Source organism: Salvelinus namaycush, chromosome 28 (assembly GCF_016432855.1).
Source record: "Salvelinus namaycush isolate Seneca chromosome 28, SaNama_1.0, whole genome shotgun sequence".
Lineage (NCBI taxonomy): Eukaryota > Metazoa > Chordata > Actinopteri > Salmoniformes > Salmonidae > Salvelinus > Salvelinus namaycush.
In genome coordinates, this window is record NC_052334.1 from 27,144,324 (window position 1) to 27,171,019 (window position 26,696).

Here is a 26,696-nt window from a genome sequence, read left to right on the forward strand (position 1 = left end):
AATAGTTCAGTGACAGTCTTTGAAAAGATAAAGGTAATAATGCACATCTTACAAAGTGACACATTAGCCAAAGAGGAAGGAAATGTGGTGAAATTAGTGAACTTAAAGGGAGATAGTGGTGAAATGAGTGAGCTTAAGCTTCCACGTAATTTCTCTCTGCTTGACTCCACTCAGGGTTGGCCCTGGATGTCATATACTGTAGTACAAGCCTTGCATACTGTAGTACCTGCATCGTATACTGTAGTGCCAAATTCATATATTGTAGTACCAGCTTCACATACTGTAGTACCAGCTTCATATACTGTAGTACCTGCATCATATACTGTAGTACCAGCTTCACATACTGTAGTACCTGCATCATATACTGTAGTACCAGCTTCACATACTGTAGTACCAGCTTCACAAATTGTAGTACCAACTTCACATACTGTAGTACCAGCTGCTTATACTGTAGAACCAGCTTCATATAGTGTAGAACCAGCTTCACATACTCTACTACCAGCTTCATATACTGTATTGCCAGCTTCTTATACTGGTGCGCCAGCTTCATATACTGTAGTGCCAGCTTTATATACTATCATACCAGCTTCAAATACTGTAGTACCAGATTCACATACTGTAGTGCCAGCTTCATATAATATAGTGCCCGGTTCATATACTGTAGTACCAGCTTCATATACTGTAGAACCAGCTTGACATACTGTAGTGCCAGATTCATATATTGTTGTACCATCTTCATATATTGTAGTACCAGCTTCACATAATGTAGTACCAGCTTCACATACTGTAGTGCCACCTTTATATATTGTAGTACCAGCTGCATATACTCTAGTACCAGCTTCATATACTGTATTGCCAGCTTCTTATACTGGTGTGCCAGCTTCATATACTGTAGTACAAGCTTCATATACTATCAAACCAGCTTCATATACTGTAGTACCAGATTCACATACTGTAGTGCCAGCTTAATATGTTATTGAACCAGCTTCATATACTGTAGTACCAGCTTCACATACTGTAGTGCCAGCTTCATATACTGTAGCACCAGCTTCACATACTGTAGTGACAGCTTCATTTATTGTAGTACAAGCTTCATATACTATCGAACCAGCTTCATATACTGGAGTACCAGATTCACATACTGTAGCGCCAGCTTCACATACTGTAGTACCAGTTTCACATACTGTTTTACCAGCTTCACATACTGTAGTACCAGCTTCACATACTGTAGCGCCAGCTTCACATACTGTAGTACCAGCTTCACATACTGTAGCGCCAGCTTCATATACTATAGCGCCAGCTTCATATACTGTAGTGCCAGCTTCACATACAGTAGTATCAGCTTCACATACCGTAGTACCAGCTTGATATACTGTAGCACCAGCTTTACATACTGTTGTACCAGCTTCACATACTGTAGTGCCAGCTTCATAGTACCAGCTCTGTTTTGACAGATGATGTTGACAGAGACTATACTGCAATGCTCAGTACAGTTTGAGATTATGTGGTAAATGCTAACCTGTAACTCTAACTAACTGACTTGGTAAATAGGCTATATACCAGGCTTCCCCAACTTGCATTGATTTGATCTTTATATATATATTTATTTGGGATATACACTGTGCACAAAACATTAAGAACACTTTCCTAATATTGAGTTGCACCTCCTTTTGCCCTCAGAACAGAATGAATTTGTTGGGGCATGGACTCCACAGTGTCGAAAGCATTCCACAGGGATGCTGGCCCATGTTGACTCCAATGCTTCCTTCCCACAGTTGTGTCTAGCTGGCTGGTTGTCCTTTGGGTGGTGGACCATTCTTGATACACACGGGAAACTATTGAGCGTGAAAAACTCAGCAGCGTTGCAATTTTTGGCACACTCAAACCGGTGTGCCTGGCACCTACTACCATACCCCGTTCAAAGGCACTTAAATATTTTGTCTTACCCATTCACCCTTCTGAATGTCACACATACACAATCCATGTCTCAATTGTCTCAAGGCTTCAAAATCCTTCTTTAACCTGTCTCCTTCCCTTCATCTAGATTGATTGAAGTGGATTTAGCAGGTGACATATAAGGGATCATAGCTTTGACCTGGATTCACCTGGTAAGTCTATGTCATGGAAAGAGCACGTGTTCCTAATATTTTTAACACTGAGTGTATGTGATCGTATACAAATGCAAGCAAGGTTTGAAATAATTACGTTTTAGTCAAATATTATATATATTTGGGCTTCTTGCGGTCAATTTGCAGTCTACAAATGATTTGTGATTACGTTCCGGCACCCCGACCATCAGCTCAAGAAATAATTGGTCCGCGGCTGAATCTAGTGGATGATCCCATACTCATCTCACTGCATTTTTCTATTGACTGAGGTAAGCAGATCTAGCATGGAAAAGTCTCCTTGGGGATATGAGGAGTCTAGATGTATACAGCCTAGACTGTGAGATATGAATACTGGGTAATAAATACTTAGTATGTAGCCTAACAGACAACTGCCTGTACAACAGAATACACCTATACAGACAGACAGACAGACAGTAGTGTGGCATAGTGCTGTGGAGTAGACATTGATTTAGTGCTGACTTTATTACTGCATACAGATCGATACAGAGAGAGCTAAGGCCTTAAGTTGGGACTTAATTGTTCTTCCTTTCTCTCAATCCACTTGGAGCACGTTAGGAAATCCCTCTATACTGAAGGGACCTGCTGTCTGTGGCGAAGTGGGTAGATTAAATTCCAGGTTGTATAATAGGAACATGATAAACAATTTTACCCACGATTAGTAGGAGAAATGTGTTTGTATATGTTCAATATGCACTGTGTTTATGTATCATAAATTAGTGTTGTATAGCACATTTTACTGTGTCTATTTCTATGATTAAAAAACTAGCATTTCACTTATTGACGAATGTAGACATGTAGACAGTCAATGTGTTCTTTATTACAATACGAATGGATAGGGCAAGTTGTGTCAGCAAGTGGTATGTCAAAGCCTCCTTCCCTAGCAGCTGTAGCAGGAAGTAAATAGCTAAATTAAATGTGTTTATAAATCACTTACAGTACCTGGAATTGAGGTTAGAAGGACAGTCTTTTATTTGAAACATTTTCAGACCTGCTTGTTTTTGCCGGATACTTTATGTTAGCACATAACATTAAGAATGTATCTATTGTGGCTAGCCAAGTCAAATCAAATCAAATGTATTTATATAGCCCTTCTTAGATCAGCTGATATCTCAAAGTGCTGTAGAGAAACCTAGCCTAAAACCCCAAACAGCAAGCAATGCAGGTATAGAAGCACGGTGGCTAGGAAAAACTCCCTAGAAAGGCCAAAACCTAGGAAGAAACCTAGAGAGGAACCAGGCTATGAGGGGTGGCCAGTCCTCTTCTGGCTGTGCCAGGTGGAGATTATAACAGAACATGGCCAAGATGTTCAAATGTTCATAAATGACCAGCATGGTCAAATAATAATAATCACAGTAGTTGTCGAGGGTGCAACAGGTCAGCACCTCAGGAGTAAATGTCAGTTGGCTTTTCATAGCCTATCATTGAGAGTATCTCTACCGCTCCTGCTGTCTCTAGAGAGTTGAAAACAGCAGTTCTGGGACAGGTAGCACGTCCTGTGAACAGGTCAGGGTTCCATAGCCGCAGGCAGAACAGTTGAAACTGGAGCAGCAGCACGGCCAGGTGGACTGGGGACAGCAAGAAGTCATCATGCCAGGTAGTCCTGAGGCATGGTCCTAGGGCTCAGGTTCTCCTAGAGAGAGAAAGAAAGAAAGAGAGAAAGAGAGAATTAGAGAGAGCATACTTAAATTCACACAGGACACCGGAGAAGACAGGAGAAATACTCCAGATATAACAGACTGACCCTAGCCCCCCGACACATAAACTACTGCAGCATAAATACTGGAGGCTGAGACAGGACCTTAAGAATGTATCTATTATGGCTAGTCAAATCATAACCTTAAGAATGTATCTATTATGGCTAGTCAAGTTATCACCTTAGGAATGTACAGTATCTATAATGGCCAGTCAAGTCATAACCTTAAGAATGTACAGTATCTATAATGGCCAGTCAAATCATAACCTTAAGAATGTACAGTATCTATAATGGCCAGTCAAATCATAACCTTAAGAATGTACAGTATCTATAATGGCCAGTCAAGTCATAACCTTAAGAATGTACAGTATCTATAATGGCCAGTCAAGTCATAACCTTAAGAATGTACAGTATCTATAATGGCCAGTCAAGTCATAACCTTAAGAATGTACAGTATCTATAATGGCCAGTCAAGTCATAACCTTAAGAATGTACAGTATCTATAATGGCCAGTCAAATCATAACCTTAAGAATGTACAGTATCTATAATGGCCAGTCAAATCATAACCTTAAGAATGTACAGTATCTATAATGGCCAGTCAAATCATAACCTTAAGAATGTATCCATTATGGCTAGTCAAATCATAACCTTAAGAATGTATCCATAATGGCTGGTCAAGTAATCAGAAAATATTTTTGACAGTGTATTTTATGTACAGTATAACTATGTGTACAGTAGAAATCCCGCTACGCCCTCAGACAAACCATCAAACAGGCAAAGCATCAATACAGGACTAAGATTAAATCCTACTACACCGGCTCTGACACTCATCGGATGTAGCAGTGTCACGACTTCTGCCGAAGTCGGTGCCTCTCGTTCCGGCGGTCGACGTCGCCGGTCTTCTAGGCATCGCCGATCCATTTTCCATTTGTTTTGTCTTGTTTTCCCACACACCTGGTTTTCATTCCCTCATTAAGTGTTGTGTATTTAACCCTCTGTTCCCCCCATGTCTTTGTGCGGTATTGTTTGTTGTAAGTGCTTGTGCACATTTATTTGACTGGTGCGCGTCGGGTAATTGTGCATATATTTTGTATTTCTTATGCCGTTGGTTTTACTATTAAACTGCTTTGGCTATTACCTAGTTCTGCTCTCCTGCGTCTGACTTCCCTGCCACCAGTTACGCACCCCTTACAGAATACCGCACCAACCAAATGGAGTCAGCAGGAGCAGATGCCCCTGGTATAGGGGTAGAGGAGCGCGTCCAGGAGCAAGCGGCGATGATCCACCATCTCGGCGTCGCAATGGACCGCGTCATTCAGACCATGGACCGCTGGGAGAGACAGACAGTTCCTCCAGCGCCTCCACCAGCACAACAGGGGTTACCACTACTCGTCCCTCCTGTACCCGGTCCCAGTGGGATGCGTCTCGCCCTTCCCAGGGAGTATGATGGGACGGCGGCACGGTGCCAGGGTTTCCTGTTACAGCTGGACGTATACCTGGGCACCGTTTACCCGGCTCCCTCGGGGAAGGAGCTCTGGAGTTGGCTAACGGCGTGTGGAGAGAAGGAGATACGGCGTTGGACGACTTCGAGGAGTTCACTCGCCGCGTCCGGGCAGTCTTCCACCACCCGCCCGAGGGTAGAGCGGTGGGTGAACGTCTCTTCCACCTGCGGCAGGGGACGAGGAGAGCACAGGAGGTCGCTTTGGACTTTCGGACCCTGGCCTCTGGAGCGGGATGGATCGACAGGGCCCTGATCGACCACTATCGCTGCAGTTTGCGCGAGGACGTCCATCGAGAGTTGGCCTGCAGGGACACCACCCTTACCTTCGATCAGCTGGTGGACCTGTCCATTCGGCTGGATCACCTGCTGGCTACCCACGGACGTCCAGATCGGGGTCTGTCGGTTCCATCCCCCAGCACCACCGCTCCGATGCCCATGGAGCTGGGAGGTGCTGCGCTCAGGGAGACCGGAGGAGGTTCCATCTCATGCACCATCTGTGGCCACAGAGGTCACAGATCGTTCGGTGCCGGGTTGGTTCCTCTGGGAGTCGAGGCAGCAGGCAGGGCACTCTGGCGTCACCTCAGGTGAGAGAGGGCTCTGTGCAACAGAGGGCTCCATTCCCCAAGAGATAATGGCTTTCACTTCAGCAGTGATAAATTCATGAACTTCTTTGAGGAAAAGATCATGATCATTAGAAGGCAAATTACGGACTCCTCTTTAAATCTGCGTATTCCTCCAAAGCTCAGTTGTCCTGAGTCTGCACAACTCTGCCAGGACCTAGGATCAAGAGAGACACTCAAGTGTTTTAGTACTATATCTCTTGACACAATGATGAAAATAATCATGGCCTCTAAACCTTCAAGCTGCATACTGGACCCTATTCCAACTAAACTACTGAAAGAGCTGCTTCCTAAGCTTGGCCCTCCTATGTTGAACATAATAAACGGCTCTCTATCCACCAGATGTGTACCAAACTCACTAAAAGTGGCAGTAATAAAGCCTCTCTTGAAAAAGCCAAACCTTGACCCAGAAAATATAAAAAACTATCGGCCTATATCGAATCTTCCATTCCTCTCAAAACATTTTGAAAAAGCTGTTGCGCAGCAACTCACTGCCTTCCTGAAGACAAACAATGTATACGAAATGCTTCAGTCTGGTTTTAGACCCCTTCATACCACTGAGACTGCACTTGTGAAGGTGGTAAATTACCTTTTAGTGGCGTCAGACCGAGGCTCTGCATCTGTCCTCGTGCTCCTAGACTTTAGTGCTGCTTTTGATACCATCGATCGCCACATTCTTTTGGAGAGATTGGAATCCCAAATTGGTCTACACGGACAAGTTCTGGCCTGGTTTAGATCTTATCTGTCGGAAAGATATCAGTTTGTCTCTGTGAATGGTTTGTCCTCTGACAAATCAACTGTAAATTTCGGTGTTCCTCAAGGTTCCGTTTTAGGACCACTATTGTTTTCACTATATATTTTACCTCTTGGGGATGTCATTCGAAAACATAATGTTAACTTTCACTGCTATGCGGATGATACACAGCTGTACATTTCAATGAAACATGGTGAAGCCCCAAAATTGCCCTCGCTAGAAGCCTGTGTTTCAGACATAAGGAAGTGGATGGCTGCAAACTTTCTATTTTTAAACTCGGACAAAACAGAGATGCTTGTTCTAGGTCCCAAGAAACAAAGAGATCTTCTGTTGAATCTGACAATTAATTTTGATGGTTGTACAGTCGTCTCAAATAAAACTGTGAAGGGACCTCGGCGTCACTCTGGACCTTGATCTCTCTTTTGACGAACATATCAAGACTGTTTCAAGGACAGCCTTTTTCCATCTACGTAACATAGCAAAAATCAGAACATTTCTGTCCAACAATGATGCAGAAAAATTAATACATGCTTTTGTTACTTCTAGGTTAGACTACTGCAATGCTCTACTTTCCGGCTACCCGGATAAAGCACTAAATAAACTTCAGTTAGTGCTAAATACGGCTGCTAGAATCCTGACTAGAACCCAAAAATTTGACCATATTACTCCAGTGCTAGCCTCCCTACACTGGCTTCCTGTTAAGGCAAGGGCTGATTTCAAGGTTTTACTGCTAACCTACAAAGCATTACATGGGCTTGCTCCTACCTATCTTTCCGATTTGGTCCTGCCGTACATACCTACACGCACGCTACGGTCACAAGACGCAGGCCTCCTAATTGTCCCTAGAATTTCTAAGCAAACAGCTGGAGGCAGGGCTTTCTTCTATTGAGCTCCATTTTTATGGAATGGTCTGCCTACCCATGTGAGAGACGCAGACTTGGTCTCAACCTTCTTTATTGAAGACTCATCTCTTAAGTAGGTCATATGATTGAGTGTAGTCTGGCCCAGGAGTGTGAAGCTGAAAGGAAAGGCTCTGGAGCAACGAACCGCCCTTGCAGTCTCTGCCTGGCCGGTTCCCCTCTCTCCACTGGGATTCTCTGCTTTTAACCCTATTACGGGGGCTGAGTCACTGGCTTACTAGTGCTCTTCCATGCCGTCCCCAGGAGGGGTGCGCACGTCGTGCTAAGCTTTTTCCGCTATACTCGACTTTGAGTCACTGATGTGATCTTCCTGTCCGGTCTTGCGCCCCCTCAGGCTTGTTCGGTGGATATATGGGATATATTCAGCCTTGTCTCAGGGTAATAAGTTGATGGTCTGTTGTTATCCCTCTAGTGGTATGGAGGCTGTGCTTTAGCAAAGTGGATGGGGTTGTATCCTACCTGGTTGGCTCTGACCGGGGGTATCGTCGGACAGGGCCACAGTGTCATCCTCTTAAGGTTTCTTCCTAGGTTCCTGCCTTTCTAGGGAATTTTTCCTAGCCTCCGTGCTTCTACATCTGCATTGCTTGCTGTTTGAGGTTTTAGGTTGGGTTTCTGTATAAGCACTTTGTGACATCTGCTGATGAAAAAAGGGCTTTATAAATACATTTGATTGACATTTCATTGATTGGTGAAAGACTGGTACAGTAGTAAAGGCCTAAAACAGCTGGTTGTTTAGAGATATCACAAACAGATGTGGTCTGGAATGTTGTCCACGTGGAAAACCTGATGGTGCCCATGCCTCTACCTCTACATTGATCCAACAGCTTTGGCCATTACATCTACACGAATTCACTGGTAACCCCTGGAAAGTTATCTTAGGTTTGATTAATGCTCAGGCTCTGTACAGTTTTCTCACAGTTTTCATTGCTTTGATCTTCATGAGATGAACACGCTTTGACTCTCTGAAAGGTTTCCATTCTAAATGCATTGAATGCATGCCATATAAATCTATAGCCTGCTCAAAAGTTCACACAACTTTCTTGAGGATTTCTACTAATTCATCTTGATTTAGACAAACGCTAAGGATGTGCTCCATTAACTTACAATCCCGTGACATCCTTTCTTTCTCTATTGGGGGGAATGTAATCTGTTTTTCACCATCAGAAGCACAACACAGCAGTGGCTATAAATTCACACACAAACCTTGTGTACAGTACTCCTGGCTTGCTTCAGTGAACATATCTTTACCTGTCTGTGTGGACAGGACTGCACATATGAAGAGCATGTGTCCTCTTTAGGAAGCACCAAACACATTGCTGGATGGGGAAGCAACTGAGGAGGGTGGACAGTGGGCACTTTAGATCTGAGCACTGTTAAGCAAACTTTAACAGTGCTCTTCAAAGAAGATGTTTTTTTCTAGATCATGTCAAATCAAATGAAATGTTATTTGTCACATGTGCCAAATACAACAGGTGTAGATGCTTACTTACAAGCCCTTAACCAACAATGCAGTTCAAGAAATAGAGTTAAGAAAATATTTACAAAATAAACTAAAGTTGAATGAAGAGTAACACAATAAAATAACAATAACGATAACGAGGCTATATACAGGGGGTACCGGTACCGAGTCAATGTACAGGGGTACAGGTTATTCGAGGTAATTTGTACATGTAGGTAGGGGTAAAGTGACTATGCATAGAAAATAAACAGCGAGTAGCAGCAGTGTAAAAACGAAGGGGGGGGTTCAATGTAAATAGTCCGGATGACCATTTGATTAATTGTTCAGCAGTTTTATAGCTTGGGGGTAGAAGCTGTTAAGTAGCTTTTTGGTCCTAGACTTGGCGCTCTGGTACCACTTGCCGTGCGGTAGCAGAGAGAACAGTCTATGACTTAGATGACTGGAGTCTTTGACAATTTTTTGGGCCTTCCTCTGACACCACCTAGTATATAGGTCTTGGATGGAAGGAAGCTTGGCCCCAGTGATGTACTGGGCCTTACGTGTTATGATAGGAGCCAGTGAACTCTTCAACTTTTCTACCATGGCCAATCTGAACATCCTCCCTTGAGACGAGTACAAGCATTCGTCACAAATCACTGCAAGTATTTCTTCACTTAAGCCCCCCAGAGAAAACCACAGAATGGCAATCACTTGGTAGAGCATGGAGCTTGCAACGCCAGGGTTGTGGGTTCAATTCCCACGGGGGACAAATAAAAAGTATGAACATGTATTTACTCACTACTGTATGTTGTTCTGGACAAAAGTGTCTGCTAAATTACTAAAGTGTCAAATGTAGAAAAAATATGGCAATGCAGAGACTTTGATTTGAACATGTGATCGAAAACTTTAGTGGCATACCTCTCTCTCTGACTAGCACTGTAGACAACCAGCTTCCTTCTGCTAAATCACTTAGTACAACGATAGTTGAGCTAGCCCTGGAGAGGCAAGATGAAGAGGGAGGTAAACCACAAGTCCTGTGCATATATACTAACTCTCTAACTTGTCCTTGGCCTGAACACTGAGTTGTATTTCAAACACTTCAAACACCTAAGGGCAAGTTCCTTAGGCATTCAGTGCATTCAGAAAGAATTCTGACCCCTTTCCCTTTTCCACATTTTGTTACGTTAAAGCCTTATTCTAAAATGGATTGACATTTTTATTTATTTATTTCACCTTTATTTAACCAGGTAGGCAAGTTGAGAACACGTTCTCATTTCAATTGCGACCTGGCCAAGATAAAGCAAAGCAGTTCGACACATACAACAACACAGAGTTACACATGGAGTAAAACAAACATACAGTCAATAATACAGTAGAAAAATAAGTCTATATACAATGTGAGCAAGTGAGGTGAGATAAGGGAGGTGAAGGCAAAAAAAAAAGGCCATGGTGGCGAAGTAAATACAATATAGCAAGTAAAACACTGGAATGGTTGATTTGCAGTGGAAGAATGTGCAAAGTAGAAATAATGGGGTGCAAAGGAGCAAAATAAATAAATAAATACAGTAGGGTAAGAGGTAGTTGTTTGGGCTAAATTATAGATGGGCTATGTACAGGTGCAGTAATCTATGAGCTGCTCTGACAACTGGTGCTTAAAGCTAGTGAGGGAGATAAGTGTTTCCAGTTTCAGAGATTTTTGTAGCTCGTTCCAGTCATTGGCAGCAGAGAACTGGAAGGAGAAGCGGCCAAAGGAAGAATTGGTTTTGGGGGTGACCAGAGAGATATACCTGCTGGAGCGCGTGCTACAGGTGGGTGCTGCTATGGTGACCAGCGAGCTGAGATAAGGGGGGACTTTACCTAGCAGGGTCTTGTAGATGACCTGGAGCCAGTGGGTTTGGCGACGAGTATGAAGCGAGGGCCAGTCAACGAGAGTGTACAGGTCGCAGTGGTGGGTAGTATATGGGGCTTTGGTGACAAAACGGATGGCACTGTGATAGACTGCATCCAATTTATTGAGTAGGGTATTGGAGGCTATTTTGTAAATGACATCACCGAAGTCGAGGATTGGTAGGATGGTCAGTTTAACTAGGGTATGTTTGGCAGCATGAGTGAAGGATGCTTTGTTGCGGAATAGGAAGCCAATTCTAGATTTAACTTTGGTTTGGAGATGTTTGATGTGAGTCTGGAAGGAGAGTTTACAGTCTAACCAGACACCTAGGTATTTGTAGTTGTCAACATATTCTAAGTCAGAGCCGTCCAGAGTAGTGATGTTGGACAGGCGGGCAGGTGCAGGCAGCGATCGGTTGAAGAGCATGCATTTAGTTTTACTTGTATTTAAGAGCAATTGGAGGCCACGGAAGGAGAGTTGTATGGCATTGAAGCTCGCCTGGAGGGTTGTTAACACAGTGTCCAAAGAAGGGCCAGAAGTATACAGAATGGTGTCGTCTGCGTAGAGGTGGATCAGAGACTCACCAGCAGCAAGAGCGACATCATTGATGTATACAGAGAAGAGAGTCGGTCCAAGAATTGAACCCTGTGGCACTCCCATAGAGATTGCCAGAGGCCCGGACAACAGACCCTCCGATTTGACACACTGAACTCTATCAGAGAAGTAGTTGGTGAACCAGGCGAGGCAATCATTTGAGAAACCAAGGCTGTCGAGTCTGCCGATGAGGATGTGGTGATTGACAGAGTCGAAAGCCTTGGCCAGGTCAATGAAAACGGCTGCACAGTATAGTCTCTTATCGATCGCGGTTAAGATATTGTTTAGGACCTTGAGCGTGGCTGAGGTGCACCCATGACCAGCTCTGAAACCAGATTGCATAGCGGAGAAGGTATGGTGGGATTCGAAATGGTCGGTAATCTGTTTGTTGACTTGGCTTTCGAAGACCTTAGAAAGGCAGGGTAGGATAGATATGGGTCAAGAGTGTCCCCCCCTTTGAAGAGGGGGATGACCGCAGCTGCTTTCCAATCTTTGGGAATCTCAGACGACACGAGAGAGAGGTTGAACAGGCTAGTAATAGGGGTGGCAACAATTTCAGCAGATAATTTTAGAAAGAAAGGGTCCAGATTATCTAGCCCGGCTGATTTGTAGGGGTCCAGATTTTGCCGCTCTTTCAGAACATCAGCTGATTGGATTTGGGAGAAGGAGAAATGGGGAAGGCTTGGGCGAGTAGCTGTGGGGGGTGCAGTGTTGTTGACCGGGGTAGGGGTAGCCAGGTGGAAAGCATGGCCAGCCGTAGAAAAATGCTTATTGAAATTCTCAATTATAGTGGATTTGTCGGTGGTGACAGTGTTTCCTCTCTTCAGTGCAGTGGGCAGCTGGGAGGAGATGTTCTTATTCTCCATGGACTTTACAGTGTCCCAGAACTTTTTTGAGTTTGTGTTGCAGTAAGCAAATTTCTGCTTGAAAAAGCTAGCCTTGGCTTTTCTAACTGCCTGTGTATATTGGTTTCTAGCTTCCCTGAAAAGTTGCATATCACGGGGGCTGTTCGATGCTAATGCAGAACGCCATAGGATGTTTTTGTGTTGGTTAAGGGCAGTCAGGTCTGGAGAGAACCAAGGGCTATATCTGTTCCTGGTTCTAAATTTCTTGAATGGGGCATGCTTATTTAAGATGGTGAGGAAGGCATTTAAAAAAAATAACCAGGCATCCTCTACTGACGGGATGAGATCAATATCCTTCCAGGATACCCCGGCCAGGTCGATTAGAAAGGCCTGCTCGCTGAAGTGTTTCAGGGAGCGTTTGACAGTGATGAGTGGAGGTCGTTTGACCGCTGACCCATTACGGATGCAGGCAATGAGGCAGTGATCGCTGAGATCTTGGTTGAAAACAGCAGAGGTGTATTTAGAGGGCAAGTTGGTTAGGATGATATCTATGAGGGTGCCCGTGTTTACGGCTTTGGGGTGGTACCTGGTAGGTTCATTGATAATTTGTGTGAGATTGAGGGCATCAAGCTTAGATTGTAGGATGGCTGGGGTGTTAAGCATGTTCCAGTTTAGCAGCACGAGCTCTGAAGATAGATGGGAGGCAATCAGTTCACATATGGTGTCCAGAGCACAGCTGGGGGCAGAGGGTGGTCTATAGCAGGCGGCAACAGTGAGAGACTTGTTTTTAGAGAGGTGGATTTTTAAAAGTAGAAAAAGTTCAAATTGTTTGGGAACAGACCTGGATAGTAGGACAGAACTCTGCAGGCTATCTTTGCAGTAGATTGCAACACCGCCCCCTTTGGCCGTTCTATCTTGTCTGAAAATGTTGTAGTTAGGGATGAAAATGTCAGAATTTTTGGTGGTCTTCCTAAGCCAGGATTCAGACACGGCTAAAACATCCGGGTTGGCAGAGTGTGCTAAAGCAGTGAATAAAACAAACTTAGGGAGGAGTCTTCTAATGTTAACATGCATGAAACCAAGGCTATTACGGTTACAGAAGTCATCAAAAGAGAATGCCTGGGGAATAGGAGTGGAGCTAGGCACTGCAGGGCCTGGATTCATCTCTACATCACCAGAGGAACAGAGGAGTTGTAGGATAAGGGTACGGCTAAAAGCTATGAGAATTGGTCGTCTAGAACGTCTAGAACAGAGAGTTAAAGGAAGTTTTTGGGGGTGATAAAATAACTTCAAGGAATAATGTACAGACAAAGGTATGGTAGGATGTGAATACAGTGGAGGTAAACCTAGGCATTGAGTGAGGCTTGTACTCTGCCCCAGTAGCTGTCTACTCCAATACTACACTAATATCAGCATTAGTGGTACTTGTTCAATCACCCTTCCGGGTTGGAGCGAGTAGTCGCATTCCGCATTCCGCTTCGCTCCACAGGTAGTATTACCATTTCATTTTCATTTTCATTACAGTACAACGGTTTGATTTGTTTGATCTTAGCTAGCTACATAGCCGTCTTTGTATCAAAGATAATTGTGTAGTTATTGAGGTTCGCTAGCCAGCTATTTTCGTCCTAACGTAACGTAACGTAGTCAACACTGCTAGCTAGCCAGCTAGCCACCGAATAGCAGCACTGTAGAAACGATTACATTACAACGGAACGACTTGATTAGTGTAGTGTTAGCTAGCTACATAGTTGTCTTTGCTATCTTTGTATCTAAGATAATTGTGTAGTTTTGAGTAATTATCGGTTAGCTAGCCAGCTATTTTCGTCCGCCGCGCTGCCGTTCTCCTACCTAGTCAACACTGCTAGCTAACACTGCTAGCTAGCCAACTTCTACCGAATAGCAGCACTGTAGAAACTTACATTACAACGGAACGACTTGATTAGCGTAGTGTTAGCTAGCTACATAGTTGTCTTTGCTGTCCTTGTATCCAAGATAATTGTGTAGTTTAGAGAAATTTAGAGAAATTGTCGAGGTTACCTAGCCAGTTAGAGGTTACCTAGCCAGCTACACTTTCAAACAAAGTCAACAACGCAGCCACTGCTAGCCAGCCTACTTCACCAGCCAGCAGTACTATATCATTTTAGTCAATAAGATTTTTTTTTTTTTTGCAACGTAAGCTTAACTTTCTGAACATTCGAGACGTGTAGTCCACTTGTCATTCTAATCTCCTTTGCATTAGCGTAGCCTCTTCTGTAGCCTGTCAACTATGTGTCTGTCTATCCCTCTTCTCTCCTCTCTGCACAGACCATACAAACGCTTCACACCGCGTGGCCGCCGCTACTCTAACCTGGTGGTCCCAGCGCGCACGACCCACGTGGAGTTCCAGGTCTCCGGCAGCCTCTGGAACTGCCGATCTGCGGCCAACAAGGCAGAGTTCATCTCAGCCTATGCGTCCCTCCAGTCCCTCGACTTCTTGGCACTGACGGAAACATGGATTACCACTGATAACACTGCTACTCCTACTGCTCTCTCCTCGTCTGCCCACGTGTTCTCGCACACCCCGAGAGCTTCTGGTCAGCGGGGTGGTGGCACTGGGATCCTCATCTCTCCCAAGTGGACATTCTCTCTTTCTCCCCTGACCCATCTGTCTATCGCCTCCTTTGAATTCCATGCTGTCACAGTTACCAGCCCTTTCAAGCTTAACATCCTTATCATTTATCGCCCTCCAGGTTCCCTTGGAGAGTTCATCGATGAGCTTGACGCCCTGATAAGTTCCTTTCCTGAGGATGGCTCACCTCTCACAGTTCTGGGTGACTTTAACCTCCCCACGTCTACCTTTGACTCATTCCTCTCTGCCTCCTTCTTTCCACTCCTCTCCTCTTTTGACCTCACCCTCTCACCTTCCCCCCCTACTCACAAGGCAGGCAATACGCTTGACCTCATCTTTACTAGATGCTGTTCTTCCACTAATCTCACTGCAACTCCCCTCCAAGTCTCCGACCACTACCTTGTATCCTTTTCCCTCTCGCTCTCATCCAACACTTCCCACACTGCCCCTACTCGGATGGTATCGCACCGTCCCAACCTTCGCTCTCTCTCCCCCGCTACTCTCTCCTCTTCCATCCTATCATCTCTTCCCTCTGCTCAAACCTTCTCCAACCTATCTCCTGATTCTGCCTCCTCAACCCTCCTCTCCTCCCTTTCTGCATCCTTTGACTCTCTATGTCCCCTATCCTCCAGGCCGGCTCGGTCCTCCCCTCCTGCTCCGTGGCTCGACGACTCACTGCGAGCTCACAGAACAGGGCTCCGGGCAGCCGAGCGGAAATGGAGGAAAACTCGCCTCCCTGCAGACCTGGCATCCTTTCACTCCCTCCTCTCTACATTCTCCTCTTCTGTCTCTGCTGCTAAAGCCACTTTCTACCACTCTAAATTCCAAGCATCTGCCTCTAACCCTAGGAAGCTCTTTGCCACCTTCTCCTCCCTCCTGAATCCTCCTCCCCCTCCTCCCCCCTCCTCCCTCTCTGCAGATGACTTCGTCAACCATTTTGAAAAAAAGGTAGACGACATCCGATCCTCGTTTGCTAAGTCAAACGACACCGCTGGTTCTGCTCACACTGCCCTACCCTGTGCTTTGACCTCTTTCTCCCCTCTCTCTCCAGATGAAATCTCGCGTCTTGTGACGGCCGGCCACCCAACAACCTGCCCGCTTGACCCTATCCCCTCCTCTCTTCTCCAGACCATTTCCGGAGACCTTCTCCCTTACCTCACCTCGCTCATCAACTCATCCTTGACCGCTGGCTACGTCCCTTCCGTCTTCAAGAGAGCGAGAGTTGCACCCCTTCTGAAAAAACCTACACTCGATCCCTCCGATGTCAACAACTACAGACCAGTATCCCTTCTTTCTTTTCTCTCCAAAACTCTTGAACGTGCCGTCCTTGGCCAGCTCTCCTGCTATCTCTCTCAGAATGACCTTCTTGATCCAAATAAGTCAGGTTTCAAGACTAGTCATTCAACTGAGACTGCTCTTCTCTGTGTCACGGAGGCGCTCCGCACTGCTAAAGCTAACTCTCTCTCCTCTGCTCTCATCCTTCTAGACCTATCGGCTGCCTTTGATACTGTGAACCATCAGATCCTCCTCTCCACCCTCTCCGAGCTGGGCATCTCCGGCGCGGCCCACGCTTGGATTGCGTCCTACCTGACAGGTCGCTCCTACCAGGTGGCGTGGCGAGAATCTGTCTCCGCACCACGTGCTCTCACCACTGGTGTCCCCCAGGGCTCTGTTCTAGGCCCTCTCCTATTCTCGCTATACACCAAGTCACTTGGCTCTGTCATATCCTCACATGGTCTCTCCTATCATTGCTATGCAGACGACACACAATTAATCTTCTCCTTTCCCCCCTCTGATAACCAGGTGGCGAATCGCATCTCTGCATGTCTGGCAGACATATCAGTGTGGATGATGGATCACCACCTCAAGCTGAACCTCGGCAAGACGGAGCTGCTCTTCCTCCCGGGGAAGGACTGCCCGTTCCATGATCTCGCCATCACGGTTGACAACTCCATTGTGTCCTCCTCCCAGAGTGCTAAGAACCTTGGCGTGATCCTGGACAACACCCTGTCGTTCTCAACTCACATCAAGGCGGTGACCCGTTCCTGTAGGTTCATGCTCTACAACATTCGCAGAGTACGACCCTGCCTCACACAGGAAGCGGCGCAGGTCCTAATCCAGGCACTTGTCATCTCCCGTCTGGATTACTGCAACTCGCTGTTGGCTGGGCTCCCTGCCTGTGCTATTAAACCCCTACAACTCATCCAGAACGCCGCAGCCCGTCTGGTGTTCAACCTTCCCAAGTTCTCTCACGTCACCCCGCTCCTCCGCTCTCTCCACTGGCTTCCAGTTGAAGCTCGCATCCGCTACAAGACCATGGTGCTTGCCTACGGAGCTGTGAGGGGAACGGCACCTCCGTACCTTCAGGCTCTGATCAGGCCCTACACCCAAACAAGGGCACTGCGTTCATCCACCTCTGGCCTGCTCGCCTCCCTACCTCTGAGGAAGTACAGTTCCCGCTCAGCCCAGTCAAAACTGTTCGCTGCTCTGGCACCCCAATGGTGGAACAAACTCCCTCACGACGCCAGGTCAGCGGAGTCAATCACCACCTTCCGGAGACACCTGAAACCCCACCTCTTTAAGGAATACCTAGGATAGGATAAAGTAATCCTTCTAACCCCCCCTCCCCCTTAAAAGAGTTAGATGCACTATTGTAAAGTGGTTGTTTCACTGGATATCATAAGGTGAATGCACCAATTTGTAAGTCGCTCTGGATAAGAGCGTCTGCTAAATGACTTAAATGTAAATGTAAATGTAAATGAAGAGAGAGACACTGTCTCTAGAAACATCATTGAAATCAGGTGATGTCATCGCATATGTGGGTGGTGGAACTGAAAGGTTGGATAAGGTATAGTGAGCAGGGCTAGAGGCTCTACAGTGAAATAAGCCAATAAACACTAACCAGAACAGCAATGGACAAGGCATATTGACATTAAGGAGAGGCATGCCCAGTCGAGTGATCATAAGGGTCCAGCGAGTAGAGGTTGGCTGGGGTCACGGCGATTCAGACAGCTAGCCGGTCTATCGGTAGCAAGCTAGCATAGGATGGTCTGTTTTAGCCAACTCGTGCGTTTCCGTTAGATCAATCCAATTGGCAAAATAGATATAGTTATAGTGACCCAAGAAAAATTGACCGATAGACTTATTCAGATAGCAGCCGATAAGACAGCTAACGATTAGCGGGCCCCAGATGAGCGTTCAGGTAACGTCGCGACGGAGGTGCCAGTTGGATAACTCCCTCGGGCAGAGTAGTCAGAGTAGTCAGTCATGAAGGCCCGGCAGGGCTCCGCATTGGCAGTAAAACGGGTCCGGATAGATGATTGTAGCCCAGGAGTGGCTGATGGAACTCTTCAGCTGGCTAGCTCCGGAATACTTGATGCTTGCTCCGGGATCGACGCAAGCCAGTAGTCACACAGGTAGCAGCTAGCTAGCTGCGAAATCAAGGTATAAATGTCCAGAGCTTGCGGTTGAAATCCGGGGATATGGAGAAAAATAGGTCCGGTATGCTCTGGTCCGAGTCGCGTTGTACCAAAGTGGCGATAGATCATCGAGCTAAAGGAATAGCTGATGACCACAAACCGTGGTTAGCTGAAATACCAACGTTAGCCAGTAAACTGGCTAGCTTCTGGGTAGCTTCTGGGTAGCTTCAGGTTAGCTTCTGGCTAGCTTCTGGCTAGCTTCTGGTTAGCCTCTGGCTAGCTTCTATTGTGGAATTTCAGATTTGAGGTAAATAATACTTTTTTTTGTAATTGGTGAGGCGGGTTGCAGGAAAGCGTTTTGAAGTTGAGTTTTTGGAAAAGAAAAATATATAAAAGATTTGCGAAGAAAGGTGTAAATATATATATATACGGGACACGACAAGACGAGGACAAAAGGACGTCTGACTGCTATGCCATCTTGGAAGAATAATATTATTTCCCCCTCATCAATCTACACACAATACGCAATAATGACTAAGCAAAAACAGGTTTTTAGACATTTTTGGAAATGTATTACAAACATAAAACAAAAATACTGTATTTACATAAGTATTCAGACCATTTGCTATGAGACTCGAAATTGTGCTCAGGTGCATCCTGTTTCCATTGATCATCCTCGAGATGTTTCTACAACTTGATTGGAGTCCACCTGTGGTAAATTCAATTGATTGGACATAATTTGGAAAGGAGCACACCTGTCTATATAAGGTCTCACAGTTGACAGTGCATGTCAGAGCAAAAACCAAGCCATGAGGTCGAAGGAATTGTCCATAGAGCTCTAAGACAGGATTGTGTACAGATCTGGGGAAGGGTACCAAAACTTTTTTGCATCATTGAAAGTCCCCAAGAACACAGTGGGCTCAATCATTTTTAAATGGAGGAAGATTGGAACCCCAGACTCTTCCTAGAGCTGGCTGCCCGGTCAAACTGAGCAATCGATGGAGAAGGGCCTTGGTCAGGGAGGTGACCAAGAACTCGATGGTCGCTCTGACAGAGCTCCAGAGTTCCTCTGTGGAAATTGGAGAACCTTCCAGAAGGAAAACCATCCCTGCGAACTCCACCAATCAGGCCTTCATGGTAGATTGGCAAGACGGAAGCCACTCCTCAGTAAAAGGCACATGACAGCCCGCTTGGAGTTTGCCAAAAGGCACCTAAAGACTCTCAGACCATGATAAACAAGATTCTCTGGTCTGATGAAACCAAGATTAAACTATTTGGCCTGAATGCAAAGCGTCACTTCTGGAAGAAACCTGGCACCATCCCTACGGTGAAGCATGGTGGTGGCAGCATCATGCTGTGGGGATGTTTTTCAGCGGCAGGAACTGGGAGACTAGTGAGGATCGAGGGAAAGATGAACGGCGCAAAGTACAGAGAGATCCTTGATGAAAACCTGCTCCAGAGCGCTCAGGACTTCAGACTTGGGTGAATGTTCATCTTCCAATAGGACAACGACCCTAAGCAGACAGCCAAGACAACGCAGGAGTAGCTTCGACAAGTCTCTAAATGTCCTTGAGTGGCCCAGCCGAAGCCCGGACTTGAACCCGATCAAACATCTCTGGAGAGACCTGAAAATAGCTGTGGAGCAATGCTCCCCATCCAATCTGTCAGAGCTTGAGAGGATCTTCAGAGAAGAATGGGAGATACTCCCCAAATATAGGTGTGCCAAGCTTGTAGCGTCTTACCCAAGAAGACTCGAGGCTGTACTCGCTGCAAAAGTTGCTTCAACAAAGTACTGAGTAAAGGGTCTGAATATTTATGTAAATGTGATATTTCAGTTTTGCAAACATTTGTAAAATCCTGTTTTTGCTTTGTCATTATGGGGTATTGTGTGTAGACTGTTGAGAAATAAAATAACAATTTAATCAATTTTAGAATAAGGATGTAACCTAACAAAATGTGGAAAAAGTCGAGGGGTCTGAATACTTTCCGAAGACACTGTATGTACCGAAAGCAAACTCTTAGTGAGAGTGACAACTGCTCCCCTATCAATCCCAGAAGTTGTCCACAACCTCTACAGTATTTTGTTTGATCTCACAAAAGTGAGTTCCTGGCTGTGCTGTGTAAACAGTATAAACCTGTGACCTGACAGACATCAGCATATAACGTTATGTCATTTCACGATCATCCATCAAATTCCTCTAGTCCGCCAAGGCAGCTCGTCAAAGGAGATTGGAAGTCTTCTCTATGGCCGGGTTCTCTATACAACACGTCATGTCTGAGGCAGTGAGCCTATTTCATAGTAGCTGTTTGTGAGCCCTCTGGAAATCAGCCCTGCTCAGACCAGGTCTGTCTGGCTTCTCTATTTTCCATCTTGTGGTTTCTATATAAACACCGCCTGGATAAAGGACACCATATTTGGATTGGTTCACTGTTTGGTTGAGAGGTGTTCAACTATGCAATGAATAGGGGAATATCAAATATGGAATGAATATGGACATTTTAAAGGTGGTAATGTGAAAAGAACAATACCTTAATTTTGTACATATTTCTTAAAGAACACCTCTGTGTCACACCCTGATCTGTTTCACCTGTCCTTGTGCTTGTCTCCACCCCCCTCCAGGTGTCTCCCATCTTCCCCATTATACCCGCCTACCAGCGGTTTTCCCTTGCTCCTGTCTTTTCTGTAGTTCCTGTTTTCCCGGTTTTGACCATTCTGCCTGCCCTGACCCTGCCTGCCGTTATGTACCTTGTCACACCTCCCTGGATTACTGACCTCTGCCTGCCCTGACCCTGAGCCTGCCTGCCGTTCTGTACCTTTCGGACTCTGCTCTGGATTACTGACCTCTGCCTGCCCTTGACCTGTCGTTTACCTTTGTAATACACTTTTGTTACTTTGAAACTGTCTGCATCTGGGTCTTCTGAGCCTTGACACTCTGTGATTAAGAGACATCAGAAAATGTGTTTTAGCTCAGACATGGGCCAACAATGGAACATGAATGGAGATTCAGGTTAGGCCTGAAATAGGCCTAGCCCATTTGCCAATTCTTTATTTGTAGCAGATGGTTAACGACTAATTAATCTGGTTGGTTTTAATGATATTAGGGAATTGAAACTAATTTATAAGTCTATATGACAAACTGTAATTGTGTTCAGATTATGTTTTAGGACTTGATTGCTTGTGGTTTATTAATAAGAATAGAAAATATATGGGTGTGTCGCAGTTCAGGAAATGCCAGGCAGAATATCATTATAAATCATTATAAAATCTTTGTTCCTAAAAGGAATGTTCTGGGACATTTGACACCTTTAGAAACCAATTTAATAATGACAAATGAATGGATGATGCTCCAGAGTTATCTGCATTAATGTGTGTATTATTGTATATCAGTTAGTGTTAACTGTAAAGGTGTAAACTTCATGTCTTTCTCTAAGTGGAGGAACAGTGTGTTCTTTAGTCAGGGGGGACAGGACAACCCTGAACACCCAGACTGTATAGTCTCTCCTGGTTATTAATAAGTTCCAGATGCTTTGCTCTCTGTCAGAAAGGCTCTACGGGTAACAGTAGTAGATGGGAGGATGATAACTACAGAAGCCCGTTAACTCTCCCATTTTACAGGAGATTTTCCATGGCTTAAAGAGGCATTTTTAAAAAATTGCACCCCATTTTATCGAGCAAAAGTCCTTGGCACGCTGTAGGAGGAAGACTTATAATGAGCTTCTCCGTTGGAAATTCAATAAAGTCTGGAGACGACTGTCACATCAGAAGTGGGTTTCCTGTAGGATTAAGGTGTCCTCATCAGAGGGGATCAGCTGAGACCTATATGAGGATGAAATAATGTAATGATGTATAATAATATACATAATAATATAATAATAATGTATGATGTCTATTCCGCCCCACAACACTGGCACTCCCAGGCACTCGCTTGTCACTTCCCAAAAGTCAGCAGTCTTCCTTGACTTCCCTCCTGCAACCAAAACACATTTGCCTTTTTCATTTCACAGAGGGTAGTTAAAGTGGCACTCCAGTCTCCTTTTCACCTCATTTAACACCTGATTTACTTAAAGGCCCAGTGCAATCAAAAATGTGTTTTTTCTGTGTTTTATATATACTGAACAAAAAAATGTACGCAACATGTAAGGTGTTGGTCCCATGTTTTATGACCTGAAATAAAAGATCCCAGAAATGTTTCATATGCACAAAAGATTATCAAGAAGCTGATTAAACAGCATGATCGTTACACATGTGCACCTTGTGCTGGGGACAATAAAAGGCCCCTCTAAAATGTAAAGTTTTGTCACACAACGCAATGACACAGATATCTGAAGTTTTGAGGGAGCATGCAACTGGCATGCTGACTGAAGGAATGTCCACCAGAGCTGTTGCCAGAGAATTGCATTTTCCTTTCTCTACCATAAGTCGCATCCAACGTCGTTTTAGAGAATTTTGAATTTTTTGTCCTCTATTGCTCCTCAAGCAAGAGGGGAGACCGATGACATCATGGACTCCCATCAGACCAACTCCTTGAATACCCTACTCCTTGAAGTTGGCAGTAGTGTCTAAAAAAACACAATTTTGCTCAAAACATATATATTTTGTACGCTTTAGTGTACTTTACTGTATTTATACTTGGGATATCGCTTTTCAACAGTAAAAGTTTGAAGATCGCTGGAGGACTTTAAATATACGTTATTCTTTAGTTCTGACTCCATAAGGGATAGTGTCACGTTCTGACCATAGTTCTTGTGTGTTTTGCTTGTTTTAGTGTTGGTCAGGACGTGAGCTGGGTGGGCATTCTATGTTGTGTTTCTTGTTTGTCCGTTTCTATGTTTGGCCTAATATGGTTCTCAATCAGAGGCAGATGTTTTGTGTTGTCTCTGATTGGGAATCATATATAGGTGGCTTGTTTTGTGTTGGGGATTGTGGGTGGTTGTTTCCTGTCTCTGTGTTTTCTCTGCACCAGATAGGGCTGTATCGGTTTGCCACATTTTTTGTTATTTTGTATTGTTGTAAGTGTTCACTGTTCCGTTTGTAATTAAACATGTAGAACACGAGCTACGCTGCGTCTTGGTCCGATCCCTGTTACACCTCCTCTTCAGACGAAGAGGAGGAAGGCTGCCGTTACAGAACCACCCACCAATCTCGGACCAAGCAGCGTAGCAACGGGCAGCAGCGACAGCAGCAGCAGCGGCCCACTACACAAGACTCCTGGACATGGGAGGAAATTCTGGAGGGTAAAGGACACTGGGCTAACATTGGAGAATATCGCCGCTCTCGTGTAGAGATGGAGGCAGCTAAAGCCCAGGAGCGGTGGTATGAGGAGGCAGCACGGAAGCGTGGCTGGAAGCCCGAGAAGAAACCCCAAAAATGTATTGGGGGGGGGCTAAAGAGGAGTGTGGCGAAGTCAGGTAGGAAACCTGCGCCCACTTCCTGTGCTTACCGTGGAGAGCGAGAGTACGGGCAGACACCGTGTTATGCGGGAAAGCGCACGGTGTCTCCTGTACGTGTGCTTAGCCCGGTGCGGTACATTCCAGCTCCACGTATCGGCCGGGCTAGAGTGGGCATCAAGCCAGGTGCCATGAAGCCGGCTCAACACATCTGGTCTCCAGTGCGTCTCCTCGGGCCGGTGTACATGGCACCAGCCTTACGTATGGTGTCCCCGGTTCGCCAACACAGCCCAGTGCGGGTTATTCCATCTCCCCGCATTGGTCGGGCTACGGGGAGCATTAAACCAGATAAGGTTGGGCAGAATCGGTGCTTAAGAGCTCCTGTACGCCTTCACGGTCCGGTCTATCCGGCGCCACCTCCCCACCCCAGCCCAGTACCACCAGTGCCTACACCACGCACCAGGCTTCCAGTGCGTCTCCAGAGCCCTGTTCCTCCTCCACGCACTCTCCCTGTGGTGCGTGTCTCCAGCCCAGTACCTCCAGTTCCGGCACCACGCACCAAGCCTACTGTGCGTATCCAGAGCCCTGTACGCACTGTTCCTTCTCCCCGCACTCGCCCTGAGGTGCGTGCCCTCAGCCCGGTACCACCAGTGCCGGTACCACGCACCAGGCCTATAGTGCGCCTCGAGAGTCCAGTGTGCCCTGTTCCTGCTCCCCGCACTAGCCTTGAGGTGCGTATCTCCAGTCCGGTACCACCAGTTCCGGCACCACGCACCAGGCCTACTGTGCGCCTCAGCAGGTCAGAGTCGGCCGTCTGTCCAACGCCGCCTGCACTGCCTGCCTGCCCAGCGCCATCTGAGCTGCCTGCCTGTCCAGCGCCATCTGAGCTGCCTGCCTGTCCAGCGCTGTCTGAGCTGCCTGCCTGTCCAGCGCCGTCTGAGCTGCCTGCTTGCCCAGCGCCGTCTGAGCCGCCTGCCTGCCCAGCGCCATCTGAGCCGCCCGTCTGTCCCGAGCCGTCAGAGCTGCCCGTCTGTCCCGAGCCATTAGAGCCGTCCGTCAGTCAAGAGCCGCTAGAGCCGTCCGTCAGTCAGGAGCCGCCAGAGCCGTCCGTCAGTCAGGAGCCGCCAGAGCCGTCCGTCAGTCAGGAGCCGCCAGAGCCGCCCGCCAGTCAGGAGCCGCCAGAGCCGCCCGCCAGTCAGGAGCCGCCAGAGCCGCCCGCCAGTCAGGAGCTGCCAGAGCCGCCCGCCAGTCAGGAGCTGCCAGAGCTGCCTGCCAGTCATGAGCTGCCTGCCAGTCATGAGCTGCCTTCCAGTCATGAGCTGCCCTCCAGTCATGAGCTGCCCTCCAGTCATGAGCTGCCCTCCAGTCATGAGCTGCCCTCCAGTCATGAGCTACCCTCCAGTCATGAGCTGCCCCTCAGCCCGGAGCTGCCCCTCAGCCCGGAGCTGCCCCTCAGCCCGGAGCTGCCCCCCAGCCCGGAGCTGCCCCTCAGTCCGGAGCTGCCCCTCAGTCCGGAGCTGCCATTAGTCCGGAGCTGCCCTTCAGTCCAGAGCTGCCTCTCTGTCCGGAGCTACCTCTCTGTCCTGAGCTACCTCTCTGTCCTGAGCTACCTCTCTGTCCTGAGCTACCTCTCTGTCCTGAGCTGTCTCCTCAATCTAGTGGGGACCTTGGTGAGGATTCCTAGGCCAAGGTCGGGGGCGAGGGTCGCCACTCAAAGGACGCTAAGGAGGGGGACAAAGACAATGGTGGAGTGGTGGCCTCGTCCTGCGCCGGAGCCGCCACCGCGGACAGATGCCCACCCATACCCTCCCCTTGAGTTTTAGGGGGTGCGTTCGGAGTCCGCACCTCAGGAGGGGGGTACTGTCACGTTCTGACCATAGTTCTTGTGTGTTTTGCTTGTTTTAGTGTTGGTCAGGACGTGAGCTGGGTGGGCATTCTATGTTGTGTGTCTTGTTTGTCCGTTTCTATGTTTGGCCTAATATGGTTCTCAATCAGAGGCAGATGTTTTGTGTTGTCTCTGATTGGGAATCATATATAGGTGGCTTGTTTTGTGTTGGGGATTGTGGGTGGTTGTTTCCTGTCTCTGTGTTTTCTCTGCACCAGATAGGGCTGTATCGGTTTGCCACATTTTTTGTTATTTTGTATTGTAAGTGTTCACTGTTTCGTTTGTAATTAAACATGTTGAACACGAGCTACGCTGCGTCTTGGTCCGATCCCTGTTACACCTCCTCTTCAGACGAAGAGGAGGAAGGCTGCCGTTACAGATAGTTTATTTATGCCTATCAAATATACACATTTAAATTGAAAAACCCATTTATACTGTACAGTGGCACTCATTTCTTTAGCTATGGAATAGTCAACAGCTTGAAAACACCACAGTATAGCAATCGTTTCTTAATTAGATACGTGAACACACAATCTTGTCAGCCAAGGCTAATAGACTGCCGTGAGCTAGGAAAAGCTGACCAAATAAGGTTGTGATGAATGAATATATTTCACACTTAACCAAACACCTGTTAAAAAAAGACTGATGCCACTCTCTCATAAAACAAGTCATGTGAAATGAACAGGAATAGTGGGATGTATAAAACAGATCACCTCAGCTTTCCCAGAATCAACATCTTCAGGCTAACTGGCTTTGTTTTCTCTACTGATGAGTCACTGGTGGAGGTTCTGGGTTGCTTTGATTTAAGGCAATTCAGAAATTCAAGTGCCATGATCGTGGTTCAGTCCACGTGTTGACAAGACAGTGATCGAACGCTATAACTAGCTGGTTAGTCTCGTGTAGCCATACCTCCAAATTACATTGTTGTCACTCCTCCCTTGGAGCCTGGTTCTCGACGAGGTTACTAGCTGGTATACAGTCTTGCGGTTATAGGCCTACTCTTGACAAGTTGC